Here is a 19,587-nt window from a genome sequence, read left to right on the forward strand (position 1 = left end):
GACACCTACCAGGTGGCAAATGGCAGGAACAGTATATAGTTTGCATGATGGACTGGAGAACGTTTTCTCTCTGGGTGTAAAAAAATGGAATGGAATAAGGTTTTCTTATGCTACTCAAAATACGATTCTATAAAACAAACACACACACAAACAAAAACCTTATGAATGGCTTATTTCCAGAATTTTCCATTTTTTTAGAATCAAGAGTAACTGACATCAAAGAAAGCACATTTTGTGATCAATGAAGGTCAGTAGCATATGCCACACTGTGTCCAGTAGAAAGAAACCTTCCCAACACAGGAAGCAGTGATTGCTTGAGGAAATTGCTTTGTGACTCCTACTATGCTGTCACTGGGCTTGCTACCCACAGTTCCCTGACTCTCTCTGTATGGTCCTAGAAATGGCCACAAGGCCTAAGACACTCAACAAAAAAAAAAAAAAATTTCATTGAGTTTTAAAAGTTTTGTTTTGCATTTACAACAGGGAATACAACCTGCCACCTGGTGTCTGGTGGCAGAGCTGGGAATATGCAGCACACTGGTGGGCATGATTTTATCTTCAAGGAAAAAGCTGTTAGGTAGGAAACAAAGGAAAGGAAGCCAAGGAAATCCAGATTTGGCTCCTGATAATTCTAGGCCTTGTTTTACTACTTTTTCTATGACTGGGATATGCTGGACAACAAAGATAAGTTTTTTAGTGTGAACCATACATAATTAACTTTAAATTGTAACTCAGAGAACACCAGTAGGCTAGTCAGTGGAATACAGGCCCAAATCATCCATATAAGCACTAAAAAACAAAAAGGTACATGATGTGGTTTGCCATGAATTCTTACTTGTCAGAAGTATTCCTTAGTGAACAATAGAATACAGGTCCTCCTTTTATCTGGGAGAAAAAAAATTCTAGATGAAGAATTCAAGTTCTTTCCTTGAATGTGAATGGTTGTTCTCTTTGACTGGGACATCCATGGAGTGCCCACTTTAAAAAGCTCTGTCACCCATGCACATTTCAGAGATGAGATTCCTTGAGTGTTATAATTCGAAGCATGAAGACAGAAGTCCATGTCTCTTTTGGGCAACTTCAAACAAACTACTTCCCTCCTACAGCCAAGTCAGTCAGTGATCCTCCACGGGGTCCCAGCTGATTTGCGTTAAAATCTGCTCAAAGGCCAGAATTTTGGTGTAGGTGGAGCTGAAAACTTCACGTGTGAGGACAAAATCCATCCTGCGAAAGACTTTCTTCACTGACTTACCTTCTGATTCTCTGACTCCAGCAGAGTTGCTTTTGTTGGGCACCAGGCACTGGTGGCTGTGGTGTGAATATGTAAACACCCTAGAGTAAATGTTCAACCTGTAAATATCTATCCAGGTCTCCCTTTCTACCCGGTTAACGTATCTGCTGTCGGTTTGGTTTCCTTCCTGCAGAAATAGGCGTCATACTTGGAACTTAAAATAAATTGCGGTCATTAAGAGGCTGAAACCCAAATAGGTTCTCCCTGCCCTTCTTACTCACACTTGTATCCTTCCGTTTGTAATTCCAGCGGCTCTTGGTTCCCAACATCAAACAGTCAAGTACCCTGTCGTTTCAGCAAGGTGGGTGTGTTTGATAACGACTTAGGAGGGAAGCGGAGGAGGAAAGAAGTCACTCTCTCAGCAGTACCATGGTCCTTGGTCTACTCCGGGAAAACGTTGCTGTCATGACATTAGGAGTCACCTCCTTACATTTTTACGTTTCCCACTTTGGGAAACAACCACGTCCATCAGATAGTTTCACCCTTTTATTATGACATGTGAGAAAGTAGCCAAGGCTGGTTAGGTTTAATTATCCCCCATCAAGCTAGTTTAGATGTCCATTTCTACAAGTCATTCCCAAATGGGCAAATGGCAGAAACATGTTATCCCAGAAGAGACAAGCTTGGGTAGAGCAGAGAACACTGACTCCCTTCCTTCATGGTCACAGTGGTGAGAGAGTATATCCTTTGCTTCGTGAGCTCATGGCATGAGTTTAGAAGGACCATAGACTGACTGGATATTTGGGTCTCTAAATAATCTTTAAAAACTGTGACCGCGCCGGGCGGTGGTGGCGCACGCCTTTAATCCCAGCACTCGGGAGGCAGAGGCAGGCAGATCTCTGTGAGTTCCAGGCCAGCCTGGTCTACAAAGCGAGTTCCAGGAAAGGCGCAAAACCCTGTCTCGAAAAACCAAAAAAAAAACCAAACAAACAAAAAAACCAAAAGTGACCGTATGCAGTGTTCATATAGCAGTCAGAGTTAACAATGCTGTAATTGTCTTGAACTCAACATTTGCTGATCGTATTCTCCTTTGGCACTGCCTTGACCTCGGGTCTGAACGCTCATGTATTCTGATTCTATGACCTCATCTGAATGTGGCAGATGGAAAAGTGGAATTCGTCCTTTTTGTATTTTTACAGTGTTTTTACTTGACACACCCTAGACAGTGGCTGTGTTCTAAATGCCCTGCATTTAGGCATCTATGATCACTAGCATAAACCTTTAATTACTATTTTATTTTAGACACAGATTTTTCTAAAAGAGCATATTATGGGCAAGGAATGAAACAACTACATATACTGAATATTCTGCTATCAAAACGCTGAGACACTTACAGAATATTAAATTGCATGACATTATATCATTTGATTTAGTTAGCCTATGAAAGATATACTCAACAGAATGTGGTAATTCTGAAAATGTCACTCTTTCCAAACTACCTGGCCACAATTTCATGCATCTTAGCAGCAGCATGAGGCCCTAGGTCAGACACGGAGGGCCATGTTTTGCTCACAGCAATGACAATAGCTGCCGTGTTATTATTTTCCCTAGTTGCCAAAATCTCAATGAGTTCCTATGGAGCTGTACAGAAAGCGCCTGATACCTGCGGTCATCATAGCGGGCTGTGTAATGGTGGAGAGTGCCTGAGTCTTCTGTAGTGGGAAGCATCATTACTGTGTGGAAAACAAACTAGTATTCTCCCTTCCCCTACGGGAGGGGAACACTGTATTTCCCAAGACCTTTCCTATATAAACATTCCTTTTTAAATGTTTTTAAATAAACATCCTTGGAAATATAGTTTAGAAAAAAGTTAGAAAGATTGCTCCACTTTCAAGATGTCAAAAACAGTGAGGATGCAGTTTATTCATGAAGGAGTGTGGGCATTGAACTGTTTTCTATATTTCTCTGTAATTAAGCTAAACTTAACTCATAAGATCCTTTCCTTCATGATGTAAAACTTCAGCTGCTCAGGGTTATTGCATTGAAAATACACTGTTTAATTAAAACTTGAAATTTATTTGTTTTTATTATTATTTGCACACATACATGCATATGTCAGTGCATGTGTGTGCATGTTTGGGTGAGTGTGAGTATGCCATGATACTAGGAGTCACACACTACCTTTCAGAAGTTCATTCTCTCCTTTTACTGTGGCTTCCACGGTTTGAACTCGGGTTCCTGGACTTCGGCAGCAAGCACTTCTTCCCTAGTGAGCCATCTCATCAGCCCCGAAGGGTATTTCTGTTGTTATAAATTTTAGTCAATTTTGCATTCCCCTACATTTTCTTTGTATTCCTTTCAGGTACAGCAATATAACACTCTAGTAGTAAACATCAAACAATACTTATACTAGCCATGTGATAATAATCTTAACATTTTATAAAACCTAACTTAATCATATAAATGGGCCATATTACCACTTTGTGTATATATATCACATATAATATATTTTATATACTATTTTATATAATATACAATATATAATATAATAATAATTATGAATATATATTATATAAACTAAAGCATAGGAAAGCCATGTGGCTGTAAGTCACTTCAACAGTAGATCTGGGATTCTGACCCAGGAGTCTCTAGAGGAAGGTGCTTCCAGTCCATGTTGTATTATTGCTCTCATTTCTTAGTCCTCTGGGCTCCTCATATCCCGAGGGCTTGTATATTATCTATGCATCTTATTCATTCATATTAAGTGCTCTCTATTCTTTCTTCTCTTTCTGTGTATTGTCTCATAGCATCGTTTAACTTTCTGTTCAGTTCACAGCTGGTCTATTTTTGGACTGTCTACTTACATCCATTGAATAGCTGCTCTCCATGCTTGCAGAGCTCTGTGCTAGGGGCAGGGGGGTGGGGTGAGGGGTGGGTATGTGAGGTTCACACATTACTATGGTGTGGGTAAATGGCCCCTAAAGGCCCAGGTGTAGGATGCTTGCTCACTAGCCTGTGTGGTCTTGGGAGGTAGTAGAACCTTTGGTAGGTGGGGCTTAGTGGAAGGAAGTTTAGTCAGTTGAGGCAAGCCCATGAAAGGACTGTTGGATATTTCATGTCTTTTTTTTTTTTTTTTTTTTTTTGCTTGCTGGCTATGATGATGTAGATAGGCCTCTTGCTGCTACCATGATATACTACTTAGCCACAGGTATGAATCAAGTAAGCATGGGCTGAAATCACCATCAGCCAAGATCAAAATCAAACCTTCATCCTTCTCCATTGATACCTCAGGTATTTAGTTAGAGGGATGGAAAGTTGACTAAGGCATCCAATCTGTTTCCTGTGGGGGATATTATGCCCCGGACATTGCTTTTTAAACCTCGGTTCTATCACTTGTTAACTGCATTGCATTCAGCAGCGTGGTTTCTCTCTTTTTCTATTTCAGTATCTTACCTCTGAACTTTAGACAGTGTCCTATATTTTTCAAAGGGCTGACATGAAGATTAAGTGAATTAATTTGTACTTAACAGAAAATACGGGTGTGGTCGTAGTGGCAATAAGGAAGAATGGAAGACATATCCCCACACCTTATCTCAAAATGCGTCAACTCCTTTATGTAAGACGATCAAGACTCTCATGAAATTTAGCATGTTTTAGAAAACCAGTGCTGCTACTTCCAACTACTAAAACTAGTCTCTAGGGCTGAGAACGTGGCTCAGTTGGTAGAGTCCTGTCCTAGTATGCACAAATACTGGGTTTGATCCTTAGCACCTCATCAGCCAGGTGTGGTTTTGGATATCTGTAATTCCAGCACATGGGAATAGAGAAGGTCAAGGGCATCCTCAACTCCACAGCAAGTTCCAGCCAGACAAGCCTGGGAAACATGAGATCCTGTCCCCAAACACAAGGAAACCAGTCGAACCCAACCTGCAAGGCAGGCCTTCTGTCCCTTTTAGCTTGCTGATCCTGAGAAAGTCGTTTTCGGACAGTGGATTCCTTTCCTATTTTGTTTTCTTTTCTTCCACAGTTAGGAGGCCAAGATGAAGTGGATAAGGCCACTCGGATTCTGGTCTCAGGTGCCAAATGTAGGAAATGCCCATAGATAGGTAATCAAGATAGATTCAATTTTATTGTACACACACACACACACACACACACACACACACGCACACCCCAAAATATAAAAATTACAATAAAAAATGTAATTGTCTGTCATTCCTCCTTAGGCACCTCTGCGGCTAGTTGTAGCATTATGACTGATCTTGAGACTCCCTTCCTGTCATTGAGAGAACGCTTAGTGTTCATGGTGACAAGCCTCCAACTACTGAATGGGACAGCTGAAGTTCTGTCTCGGTCAGTTTCTACTCTTCGTAGTCCTTCCTGAGACCAAACATTTATTCGAGGTTTTTCTGTGACGTACTGTTTCTGTTCTTTGTCGTATGGAATCTCTGCTCTTCAGGGTAATTTTCTCACCGAGTTTCTGAAGAGTATATAACAAATGTAACTGCCCTCCCCCTCCCCGTTTATGGTGACAGGCACGAAAAAGCTTTTCCTTGAAAAGATAGCAAAAAAAAATGTCAGGACTTTCTTGCCAAGGGAGGGAAAATTGGGCTGGGAGGTAGCTCGGTAGATAAGAGCACTTGGTATGTAAACCAGAGGACCTGCGTTTGAATCTTCACAACCCATGCAAAAACCAGGCGTGGCTGCATGTGCCTGCAGTCTGAGCGCTGGAGAAGAGACACTGGCAGATGCGAGGAGGCTGCTTGACACACACATTAGCCCAAACAGTGAACTTCAGGTTCTTCAACAGACCCCGCCTCCAAAAACAAATAGAGGAAAACATCCACTTTCTCTCTGCTAACTTCCTCTGGGCTCCCCTGTGGGTACGTAGGCAGGGATACTCATACACAGGTATATGCATACATCACATGCAGGGCGCGTGTGCACGCCACACACACACACACACTCATACTCTCACACACACACTCACACACACACATGCTCACAGAGACAAAAAGAAACCACCAAACTGAACTAAACAACCAATACCGTTTTAGTGCTGAGAGCACACTCCACGGGAGAGACAGTTGTATTGACACGCTACTATGTCTTTGAAACTGAAATCCAATCTAGTGTGAACTACAAACAAGTGACTTCCAGCTGGAGTGGCTCATTACTGTTTTCTTAGCTTCGGTCTTGTGAGATTAAGGAAGATGATATATCACTTTGGGTCACAAGCAAAACCAGTGAGGCCAGAAACTTTGACACTGGGGGAAAAAAAAAAAAAAAAGACAAGACCGGGATTATCAATAGGAAATGACATTTCTCCCTCTGTCGCTTTGACCTCAAAGGCCAAGCCTGAGGGCAATCTGGAGGTGTCTTAGGGGAGGGGCACAGAAAGAGAATGAGTTGCCGCCACAGTTGCAGTATGACCCTATTAATCTAAAGGGTCTCTGATGCTCTGTTTGACTGACAGCTAGGTGGATAGAAGCTCCTCCCACCTCCCAGCTGTCATAACAGCACCCCCCCCCCCCCCCCCCCCCCCCCCCCCGCCCCAGGCTCGTCAGGGATGGCCTTTAAGAGCATGTTGATAGATGCAGCGTTTCTGCAGCGTTCGTTGTGGGAGGTGGGGGAGGAGAGTCCATTTGCTGCGCAGCAATTTCTGTTGCAGGAACAGGCCTCCTCCACCCTCTTCCAACCTGACGCTGCGAGACAAGAGTACACACACTGGCTTGTTACCACACGCCTTCGGCGGCCTGTGGGAGTCCTTTAGTTAGCAGTGCGTCCCCACCCTTTGCCTCTCTCCGAGGCAGAAGTACCCCAACGCGGCGGCAGGCAGGGCAATGGCCGAGTAACAAGCCCGTGCTGTCTCTGGAACACACCGAGCCAGTGTCCACACTCCGAGGTCGAAATGCTGCCTGCGGTGAAATATGTCACTACAGGGCTCCTTCCTTTCCAAAGCACACAGCAAAAAAAATGAATTAAGTTAAAGCGAAGGCGCCCAAATACCTGACACGTGGATGACCTTGACAAAAACGACTCCTCACAAAGTAAGACTCCAGAGGGGAGGTCTCATGATGGAAAGACCAGTGGTTATCTACCCCCCTACTCCCCCCCAGTCAGAGGGGCTTATAAAACACACAATTATTTTCACTTAGGCTGTGAGAAAGTTTTGGGTTTTTTTTTTTTCCTTTTTCTAGTTTTAACTTTCTTCCTTTTTTTCTCTCACTCACCAGGGTATTTCAGGGTGTAATGGAAGTTGAGGTTTTTGTGCCTATACACGTGATCTAATTATTATTATGATTTTTACAGAAAATGAATGGCAAAGTTCAGCTGTCTCCTATCTGCAGGCACAAATTCCTTTAGCGCATCTCGAAGCTAATTAACACCCTTCAACACATTGAGAGCGCTCGTGTTGAACACCGCCTTCCTGTGATACTCATGTACACCCATGTGATACCTGGATGTGTTGTGCCTGGACTGTGTGGAGTGGTCTCTGGAAAGCAAACTGCAGGTAAGTTCTGCAAACCTAGCTCCATGGGTTCTTCAGGGCTCACAGGTAGAGCAGTCACAACTTGATGCATAAGTTTTCACGTTGTGCATATACATACCCTTTCAGTGTCTGAGAAGAAATGAAGCTTCGAACTGGGCTATTGGGAGTCCTCTCACCTGGTGTGTGTAACCCAGTGAGTTTTCCCCAAGGTAAGGGTAGATTTTTCTCTTACTAAGATGCCATATACAATGAGCAATCCGCCCCGTGAAGATCTGCGGGGTCCCTGGCCAATCTCCTACAACATGGTTTTGAGAAAATGTTGGGAAATTCGCTGAGCACTAGAAGATTAATCACGAGCTTGTCATCTGCTCAGCGTTTTCTTCTTTTCTTTCCAAGAAGAGATCGACAGTCATAGTGAGACACTTGCTTGAGGTACTGGGACACTGGCTGGAGTGGCGGGTTGGAGAGGAAACAGTTTCCTGCCCTGTATTTTCAGAGTATTCCCTTTTGGCAGTCCATAATCTCTTAAAAATGATCTTGCTTTCAGATAGCTACAGCTTTGTCATTTAGTGCTTTGGGTATGAATGCGGGCCTGATAGATTGAGATACCCAGGATGGATTGCAGGGTTTTCATGACCATAAATCCCTTGTCACGTCCTCAGCATGATGGAAGCTCTTTGGTAGATAACATAAACCCATTAATCACCACGCTCTTAAACTAAGTACCCCAGAAAGAATTTTAAACGTTCCGTGTTCCAACACCACCACCACATCCCCCCCCTTTAAAAATGCTCTCCTTTATTAATTCATGCTGTTTGAGATAGCTTAAGTTACCTCCATGAAAAGAGACTGTGTACCAAGGGAAAGAAAGGACTGGAATCTGGAGGGGGAAAGAGAAGGGAGGCAAAAAGATTAAATTCTGTCTCCAATCCAAAGGAGATCACGTGCTAGCCTCCGCGTCCTCATCCTCTGCCCAGAGAATGTTGGCAGGCTTCCAGTTTGTTAAAACAACAATCCGCAGCTGATCTTCCCTCCGAATACACAATGCGTAGACGGATTATTTACTCGAACAGAACTGTTCACCGAGGAATAAAAGCAAAAATGCATTTTAAGAGTAGTCGCTTCTGACGACCGAACAAAAGTAACCTTGATCACGGGGTAAAAAGAGCAGCCACCTTGCTGAGACCCTGACAGCACAGGCTTATGCTCAACAGAGCTATGTTTTTCTTTCTCAAGTTTTTCCTACCTGCCAAGCCACACATTCCAGAGCCAGCCTTCTTTCTGGAATGTCCTCCTACCCGCCCCCCCGACCCCCCACTCCAACAAAATAATGTTTCAGTGTTGGTTTCGTGCTGGGCTTTTTGCCTGCATTTACCATCCAGAGAGTCTCCTCAAAGATTCGACTTCCTTGGCACGTTAAATGCTTGAACTGAAGTTTATCTGTTCACACATTCATTGCCAACACGTGGGTGTTTACAAAGAGAAAGTCATACATACATGCCCAGACTTCTTCTAAGGAGATGTTTCTTTTGTCACATAAAATCATATCGTTGAAACAGATTTTTTTTTTCAAGGTTAAAAGTTCTGTTGCATGTCCAAAGGGCAGAGACTCACAGATTTCTCACCAGGAGCCCTGTCTGAGGCAGCAGAGGCAGCCTGGGGAGGGAGACCTGCTCAGAAAGCTTGGTTTCCAGGTAGCATTCTGTAAATCCAAATCTTTGATAAGGACACAGTATAGCGAAGGGTGTCTGTGACTGAATAGCTGTTGAACCTTTAAGATAGGATTCGGCTCGCCCATGGTGAGAACAGAGCACAATAACATGAAACAGCAGATGGGACTTCAAAGCTCATCAGATATACAGATTCCTTTTTTTTTTTTTGACAAAAGATAGGCAAAGCCTTACTTCTAAAAGAAAGAAAGAAAGAAAGAAAGAAAGAAAGAAAGAAAGAAAGAAAGAAAGAAAAAGAAAGAAAGAAAGCACATCAAGATAAATGGGTTGATTTGGCTGTGTCTTGCTTGACTCTTATAGAAAAGCCATCTGAATGGGTCAAATTACAACCTAGCCTCCAGATCAAAGGACAACCGCCCCCGTGGTAGGTCATGCTGATCTGAACTGTGTCAGCGGGATCAGCATGAAATCCTAAACTATGGGCCGAGAAAACATGTCTCTCTCACCCGAGACCTGACTGGACCAATTAACTAAGGTATTTGCCTTTTTGCCTCCGTGGAAATCTGAGATGGTTTCATTGGTCAGACCAGTGTGCTGGAACACACACACACACACACACACACACACACACACACACACACACACACACACACTGCATTCCTGAAGTATAGTTCAGCGATACGGGCTTATGAGTTTAAAATGGAATTGTCCACCAAACACATCACCACTAGCCGCTAGGCGAAGGAAGTAAGGCCTGGAGTGTGGGTCGAACATGTGATAAACACACGCAGAATCCACAGGATGGAAATCTGGGTATGTGTGATTTTGAACTCATGGATGATGCCCTAGCAGAGGAGGTGGATGGTAAATTTTATGTGTGTGACTAGGCTGTGGTGCCTAGATATTAGTCAAGGGTGTGTGTTTGTTTTTTTGTTATTGTTTTCCTTCTTTTTATCAATGAGACTAAAAATCATAATCTAGTGAAACTGGAGTAAAAGAAATTGCCTTCCTTAGTGTGGATGGGCCCCTTCCAAGCAGGCGAAAGTTTTTATAGGTTGAAAATCTTCCCTGAGAAAGAAGGGATAGTCCCAGCAGATTGCTTCTGGATTGGAGAAGCACTTTTCTGAGTCAGCTTTCCCTTTATCCCATCAGATTCTGGATTTGCCAAGTTCCATGATGGTTTGAGTCAGCTCTTCAATCTCTCTCTCTCTTACTCTCTCTTTCTCTCTCTCTTTCACACACACACACACACACACACACACACACACACACAAACACACACACCCCATAGTAAATGCCACATAATTATTCCCTTTAAAATACTTTATTTATAGTAATTCATTTCTTTTCTTTTCTTAATCCAATGGCATAAGGCTGGTACAAATGCCCTCAGTCTAGCAGGCATAGAGCACCCCATCATGTTGCCAGGGATGACCATTGGTATAAATAGCCACAGTAAATCCACACATTTGAGCTCAAGCGAACAAGAGAGAGGAAGGATCCCTTCACCTACTCTATGAGAAACCTTGCTTCCACATGATTTCTTGGGGATCCCCCAAGTACCAACCTGGGTCTAACAGCTTAGGGGTACAGAGTCACCCCCATCAATGCCTGTTGTGTGCTTTGCCTTTGACATGGTTTCTCTTGTTCAGAGGTGACCAGCTTTGTGTGCTGACCACGCCCTTCATTCATGAAGATTCTTTCACCCTTGACTGGCTCATGGATTTGGCTTCCCTGTGTGCGCCTATTTAGAATGCAAGAGGTGCCCGCTTTTCTGTTCTATTGCAGCCGGTGACAGAAGCTTCAAAGGTTTGTCTGGAGGAACTAATGGACTAGTCTGAGGTGAATAATCAGCTTTTACTTCATGTTATACTTATCTTCTAAGTTGTAAATGTTTTCTACGCTTTTTTCTTCCCAGTGTTAAGGTATAGTAAAATGGTACTTTCCAAAAACTGCAAGTATCAGAACCCCCGGTGAGACACATCACAGAGTCACAATTCAAGTAATGATAAAGAGCACTCTGGAGTGCAGACCATGGTGTTCTCTCTCAGGACACATCAGCGAACATTGCAAAGCCCTTCAATAATCCTGCATAAGCAAGGGCCTCAGAGCTGGTGTCCAGGGCTAAGAAGCAGGTTTGAAATTCTGTAGAGTCAGGCGGGGAAGCCGGTGAGTAAGGGGAAGAATTAATGAGGAGCTGCAGGCCACACAAACTGCCACACTGTTCTCCTGGTCACTAGACCGAGAAGTCAGTGATTTTTGCCTCCAGGATTAGACTTTTATACCTTAAAACAAGCCCCCTTAAACAAATGGGCATCGGGCAATGTGTCAACACTTTGTTGGTTTCAATAGAATTAGTTTTCTAAATGCTCTTTTCTGCAGCAATTTTTGTAGTTGAAAATGCATTACAAGGAACATTTACTATAGCTACAGTAAGGCCATCAGTGTCTGCCAAGTGGGGTTTTAATCAGCACAGCTGCACACCGAACACACTCGACATTGCCGCCCCCGCCCCCCACTTCAGTATCAGTGTCAATAAACCTAGGGACTTAAGGTTATTTGGTTAGGTATTGGCTGTAAATAATAGCCTGGACTTAATTGTTTCTGCCCAAAATGAACCTGGCTAATAGCCTTGCAAAGGCGCCCGGACAGGTTGTGATGTAACAGCCTTACATAACTCAGACTCTTTATACACTGCATGCTAAAGAAGCAGTGATCATTCTGCTAGCTGAGTGACAATGTGCCAGGACTAGAATCACATCAGGAAGCCACATGTCCACACTGGAGGACAGACTGGAAGATAGCTAGATCCAGCCAGAGTTGTTGAAAACTCAATGTCTGCAATTGCAACTTGTTTTGTGGGGCATCCTCTGGTACCATGAGCCAGGAATATGCGCAGCACCAGAACCCCATTTCTTTTGTAGAATCTTCCGGTTAATCCCAGTGTGTGACTTACTCCTTCCTTCCTTCCTTCCTTCTTCTTCTTCTTCTTCTTCTTCTTCTTCTTCTTCTTCTTCTTCTTCTTCTTCTTCTTCTTCTGGCTTGCCCCTCCCCCACCCATTCCTCTATAAAGGAAATAAAGAATGGAGCCTTTCAAGTAGTGTTCTAATAGTAAGAGATTGTTGGTCCTATTGTAAAAAGCCATTTAACCCCATCTGACTTGTTTCACCTCTCTCTGAACGTGACTGGAATCCAGGTGGAAGGGTGACTGTTGCTAAAGTTTTCCTGCCTGACCCACAGTCAGGACAAATCTCTGTCACCCGCCAGTCCCACAGCAGCTCAGACCCAACCAAGTAAACACAGAGACTTATATTGGTTACAAACTGTATGGCCATGGCAGGCTTCTTGCTAACTGTTCGTACAGCTTAAATTAATCCATTTCCATTAATCTATACCTTGCCACATGGCTCGTGGCTTAACGGCATCTTCACATGCTGTTTGTCATTGTGGTGGCTAGCAGTGTCTCTCTGACTCAGCCTTCCACTTCCCAGCTTTATTCTCCTCCTTGTCCCGCCTACACTTCCTGCCTAGCCAATGGCCAATCAGTGTTTTATTTATTGACCACACTTGACATACAGAACATCCCACAGCAGGTGACAGCCACTGTGCTCTGTACCATGAGTGTTTGCAAAGGGAGAGTTGCTGTGAGGGGAGATGGAGCGCCCATGAATGCATGGGAACATGACCCAGGTATGTTCTCTTCAATCTGCGAGCAGTAGGTAGAGACAAATGGCCTAGCTCTCATTTGCTCCTAACACAACTTCTCATTTAAGTGACTGTAGGGCACAGAGGGCATAATGCGGAATTGTGAGCATGGGATCTGGGGTCATACATGCATGGGGTGAGATCCTAGCCATGTGGCTTCTACCAGTTGTGTACGCTTAAGCTGATGACATAAATCCTCTCAACCCCAACCTCAGTTTACTTATGCATAAAATAAACATGGAGGGGGTGGAGATTTAGCTCAGTGGTGAAGTGCTTACCTAGCAAGTGCAAGGCCCTACGTTCGGTCCTCAGCTCTGAAAAAAAAAAAAAAAAAAGACAAAATAAAATAAACATAGAATCAAAGTTTCCATCAGTATGAGGGTTGCAGGTGACCGAGCCAACTGCCCAGAAGAGAAGAGAAGACGGCTGCTGGCCGATGCTGTTATTCTGGTGATGATTCCAGTGGAAGACACACTGCGACATCAACCTTGAGGACCAAGTAGTCAGCAGGTACTGTGCAAGGTCAGAATGTGGTTCCTGTTGGAGTGGATTTCAAGGACACATTGGGAAAGCAGGCAAGCATGCATGTGATCCCTGTCGAAAGCAGCGAGTGTCAATATCCTCCGTAGCTACCCCGGAATGGAAAGGTCAGTCTAAACATGTCCAGCCTCAGAGACTCCTGTAGTGGAGAGCAAGCGGTTTCAACTGTAGCAGGGAAACGTTCAGGGCTTCCTCAAATCAGTTGTCTTAAAAAGGACGTTTCCTGAGGCTGGAGAGACCTGAGTTCAATCCCAGCACCTACATCTGGCAGGCAGCTCATAACTGCCTGTAACTCCAGGGGATCCCCTTCTGGCTTCTGAGGCAACTGTACACATGTGTATAAACAAACATAAATAAATGAAAAGAAAACGTTTTTTAAAAAATAAACTTTCCCTCTAAATTAGATTTTAACAAATGCAGGGAATAAGTTCAGTGGTCACCTTCTGCCTTCTAGTTAATGTTTACAGCTGTACATTTGGCTAAAGAATTTGGTATACAAGTAAGCCCAGTAAGTTTTGTCATGCTTCCATGCCACAGGAGGGACATCTTGGAACCACTCAATGTAACATTCCCCATGGTTGAATCTATCTTTGATTATCTTATCACATTGTTTTGTCTTTGTAAATTTGATCTATTTGACTTCTCTAAAATCAATTTTGAAAAAAAAAAAAAAAAAAGACCAAATCAACTTTGGGCTGGACATGAAAGTCACCACTCCTTCAGTGGCTTCTTGCTCTTCTCAACCTTTTTCTCACCCTGGGCAGAATGTGGGCAGTGAAGTCAGACCTGATTTCCTTTTGCCTTTTGTCTTCTACATTTGAAGACAGAGCCCAGCTGTGATGAGCAGTATTGGTAATTAGGTAGTTTCAAAGGTAATTTGTAGTGTAGAATAAAAGCATATGTATCAGTGATGCTTAGTTGGAGTCTTCTAGACTAAGAATGATCATTTGACATAGGCAGGTTTCTCTATTACTTTCTTCTATCCTTTCATTTTTCCTTCCTTCCTTCCTTCCTTCCTTCCTTTCTCAGACAGAGTCTCACTATTTTGCTCTGGCTCTCCTGGAACTCCCTATGTAGACCAGTCTGGTTTATGGAGAACTGCCAGCCTCTGCCTCCCGAGCACTGAGATTTAAGGCATGCACTACCACACCAGACTTTCTCTCTCCTTTCATTCATTGATTCTGTATGATAGTTCAAGAAAGAAGGTAATTTTGTATGTTTGCTTAGATTCACTTCCTTCCTCCCTGTGAAAACTGTGCTGACATTAATGTTACCAGTAAGAAAGCAAAGGGCCCAGTTGTGGTGGTTCAGTAAATCATCAGTAAGACGGAACAGAGGGGAGTCACAAAAGTAATTGTGGTTATCAAAACACTAAAGGCTCCAGCCTCTTCTACAGAAATCTCACTTGGTTTGATATCCCCAACTCCCAGGGGGCTGGGGCTGGGTCTGGGTCAAATGTCTCCTGGAGGCTTTTTTTGAATCAGATTCTTATTACTAATTTGAGAATTTTGCTCATTAAACACTCACAACTTTTCCCTGAAAAGACATTTTAAAAATTAAACCAAAAAGATGACAGTGGACTTTTAAAAGCGGGGGGAAAAAAAGGCAAAGTTTAACCATCTAGTTGTGGACATTGTATTCCTTTGTCTGTGATCCGTTTCTCAATCAGGTCTCTACTGACCCACTGTAGTAGGAATCTTAGAGTCTTATTAATAAAAATCAAACATGGTGCCAGTTATTGGGGTGAATGCTGGAAGATCAGAGAAGCAGAACAAGCTACAGCCAACCTCACCTTGACAATTCCTCAGCTGATTCTGTTTCCTCAGACTGGAAGCCTCTGAATCCTTGTCCAAATGAATCTCAGCTGAACTGCTTCTCAAAAGCCTGAATGCTTAACCAGCCTAGTTCCTGGTTTTTATGCCTTATATACCTTTCTGCTTTCTGCCCTCACTTCCTGGGATTAAAGGCTCACTTTCTGGGATTAAAAGCATGTGTCACCATGCCTGGCTGTGTCCAATGTGTCCTTGAACTCACAGAGATCCAGATGGATTTCTGCCTCTGGAATGCTATGATTAAAGGTGTGAGTGCCACCATTTTCTAGCCTCTGTATCTAGTGGCTGTTCTGTTCTTTGACCCCAGATAAGTTTACTAGGATGCACAATATTTTGGGGAACACAAAACCACCAAAACCCACCAACAGCAATATTACAGCTCCCTCAATCTCTGCACCCTTGTTTTTCGTCAGCTGTAGCCTGTGTATTTATTCACACGCTCCCTGTTTCTCTCTCTCACACACACACACAAATCCATTAAGGTATGCTTTTGTTTGCTGATGAATCACTAGCTCCTAGAACAGGAGTTTGGAAACATTGAGCCCTTGGATGTCAAGGTTTGTTAGGTGAATGAGTAAACTAGGGATTAAAGTACTGGGTATAAAAAACAAGGTTCAGAGAGGGTCTTGAATGGGAGGTGGAAAGCAAACAATTTTGGTTCCTTTGCAGATTTAAATTAATATTCTCAATGGAAGTTCTAAAGACTAGCAAAGAAGACTGGACTCAGGTAAGGAAAGACGGGGGAAGACACAGTACAGGGTTCATCCCATCTACCTTCTTGAGAGTGGAGGAATCCCCAGGCATGTTTGGTAGCATGTGATCACACCATGTCTCTGTCCTGTCTTACCCAGTCCAAGAAAGACACTTGACCTGTGACAAGGAGTGATTTGGAGTGGAGGGATAAGACAGATTTCTGGTGCTCAATTTGAAACTGATTTTCAACTGGAACTTTTGTCTTGCATTGTGATGTAACTCTATTGTCACACTTCATTAAACCCAATGGTTTAGAGCAACAACTTACAAAAATAAGTATGTAGAAGTGATAAGAGACAGTTTAAGGATGAGAACTTTGTAGGCTGGAAGAAAGTTAGATGATGTATTCAAATTGTTGAAAGGAAAAAAAAACCTACCTGCTAAGAGTATTATACCCCAGTGAATTGACCTTCAATAATAAAGGAGAGATAGACTTTCAAAGATAGCTCAACTAGAAAAAAAGAGAGTAATGTAACTTTAAAAAAAAGGGCTGGGTGAATAAAGGAATGGAATAGATATTTCTCAAAAGAAGACAGAAGAGTGGTCAGCAAGACTATTCTAAAAATTATCGACAATAATGATCATTAGGAAGTGAAAATCAAACCCCTCTCCCTCCTACAATGACTATTGTTGAGAAAGATTAAAGAGAACAAAGGGTTGGTGATGATAATCATATACACTGTTGGTGGGAGTATAAATCAATATTTCCATGATGGAAAATAGAAGAGAGATGGCTCAGAGGTTAAGAGCACTGACTGTTCTTCCAAAGGTCCTGAGTTCAATTCCCAGCAACCACATGGTGGCTCACAACCATCTGTAATGAGATCTGGTGCCCTCTTCTGGCCTGTAGCCATACATGCTGTATACATAATAAATAAATAAATCTTTAAAAAAAAAAAAAGAAGTAGTGCCTCAAAAAATTAACAATAGAACTAAAATATCTGGAAATTCCACTACTATGCATGCATCCAAAGGAAATAAAACCAACATGTCAAAGAGATGTCTGCATTCCATGTTCACTGGAGCATTATCTTCAACAGTTGAGATATAAAGCCATCCTGTCATTCGAGAGTTCACCCATAAATAAATGGATAAATAAAATGTATTCTATATAAGGAGCTATCCTAGCCTCCAAAAAGAGGAAGAACAGATGGTATCCCTGAAGAACCAGCCTTAAAGAAAAGAATTTCTCAGACAGCTCTGTGATGTCATTTAAAGAATGAATTAAAACCAAGCAAATTAACAAAGAACAAAACTCTTACGTTCTTGGGTTGCCTGGATGGAACTGAGCAGTCTGCAGAGAGCATCTTTTTGAAAGCTGTGGTGTCATTATCTCCCAAATGCTTTTGCACAATGGACCTGTCTCTACTTCTGGGCTCCGTAACTACAACCCCACATGCTCCTACTGGGCTGTAAAGACGAAATGTAATTACTCAATAGAAGCAACTGTTGGAAAACTCTACAGTGGGGGATATGGAGGCTTGAGGAACTAGGCAAGCTTCTCCCTAGTTCTATGCTGTTTTCTGTGTGTTTTAAATATGACCTGACATTGCTAATGGATACTCCAGGTCTGTTTGTCTCTGTCTCTTTCTTTGTCTCTGTCTGTCTGTCTGTCTGTCTCTTTCTCTCCTTTCATCTCATGCACATGCACAAGGGGATGTCAGAGGAACCTTGCAGAAGTCAGTCCCCTCATTTCATATCATGCATTTCAGGGATTGAACTCAGATCCTCACATTTGGCAACAAGGGCCTTTATCCACTGAGATGGTCATAGCCATCTTATTACCACCATTCCAAACTATGAAAGAAAAATCCCAAGTGGCAGACCATTCTAAAGAGTGACATACAATAACACTGGTGGATGTAGTCATTCTCACTGAGCCTTTCTCATTTGCCACATCATACTGAAAATAAAAATATCTTGAAGAGCATCTCACTCAATCTTTTGTCGATTGGCCTTTCTAGATAAGAAAATAGTGAAAGAAACTATGTCATGAATTTATCTTGCTGGAGAAAAGTCACATCTAATAATGACTGCCTGGAGATGCCAGGAGCTTGCATTCACATGACAAGGCAGAGAGATCCAGGGGCCCCTTCCTGCTTCCAACCTTGGAATTCAATAAGTGAGTCAGTATTGTTCTTGTAGTTAACTCTCACAGAATGGGCAAGCACAAGGCTCAACAGCTCTGAATTATTTTGGGGTTCTGTTTGTGAGTTTGGGAGGAGCAGGGGAGCTGCTCCTCAGAGGCCAGAAGTAGGATAGGTCCTTGCTCTGATTGACAGGTGTATTGTTGTACCTTTGGGACAATTTGCAGTGTGCTCGCTGCTCATCCCATGACTTGAAGCCCGAGTGTGGTCTTTCAGGTCATTTCATACACACGAGATGATTGACAGGGTTTTCCTCTGACAGGTTGCTTGAAGGACAATTTCTCTCACTGTGCTTCTTGACATTGGTTTAAGTCAGCCTGGTCTATCTCTCCTTCTTCCGAGAACTGCCTGACCCCCAATTCCCCACAGGAATGGAGTTTTTGTACTGCTTTACCTGGGAAGGGCAGCCATGTTTTTCCAGGAGAGCTGACCTGTGTCACATCAAGTCATTGTGCTGTCCCTATGCTAGCCAGTGTTCCTTGAGGGCACTCACTTCCACCAGTGCCTGAATCCCCTTGGAGGCAGACACAGCCATTTTGTCCTATTCTTACGAAGGTTGCCTTTGCCTGGAAGATTAATCAGCCAAGTTGGATGAAACCTTATGGAGCAGAAGAATAGTTAGGAAAGGTTGGCAGCAACCTGGCCTCTGGATAGCACAAGTCAGAGAACAGAAAGGCAGCGACCCTGGGAGAAGCTGTCACAATCAGTATGTGATGACAGAAATCTACATGTCAACAGATGACTGGATGTAGGAGATGTGTCGAGAGAGGAAGGAAGGGGTAATACAATTCTCACTGTGGGACCTGGCAATAAGAACAACCTTGAAAACAAGCAAATGGTTTGGGGGCAAGATGGTAGGAAACAGAAGGCGATGGGTGCAGGTACACTTCATCTGTGGGCCAGTGGGCCATCCAATATTTGGATGCCATCAATAAAATCCAAATCTACATCTCAGTTCTTTTTGGTGAGAGATTGCACCATCATCACATGCTAAAAATCTCTGGGCTTTGTTTTCTGTTGTGATTTGTCCTGTGCTTATCAGATTTTCCTTGCCCCAAATGAGGCATCTGCAATTTAAGGATATGAGTCAGTCTTCCAAAGCAAAGCCAGCTTTAAGGATGTATGATTTCCAGAGTCTGAGCTCTAACACCCCCCAGATATGTGTAAGCTGTGGCAGCAAATCCACCCAGATGTCTCTGATTTCATCTAGTAGGTC

This window comes from Peromyscus californicus, unplaced genomic scaffold (assembly GCF_007827085.1).
Source record: "Peromyscus californicus insignis strain IS unplaced genomic scaffold, ASM782708v3 Scaffold_17__1_contigs__length_78620276, whole genome shotgun sequence".
NCBI lineage: Eukaryota > Metazoa > Chordata > Mammalia > Rodentia > Cricetidae > Peromyscus > Peromyscus californicus.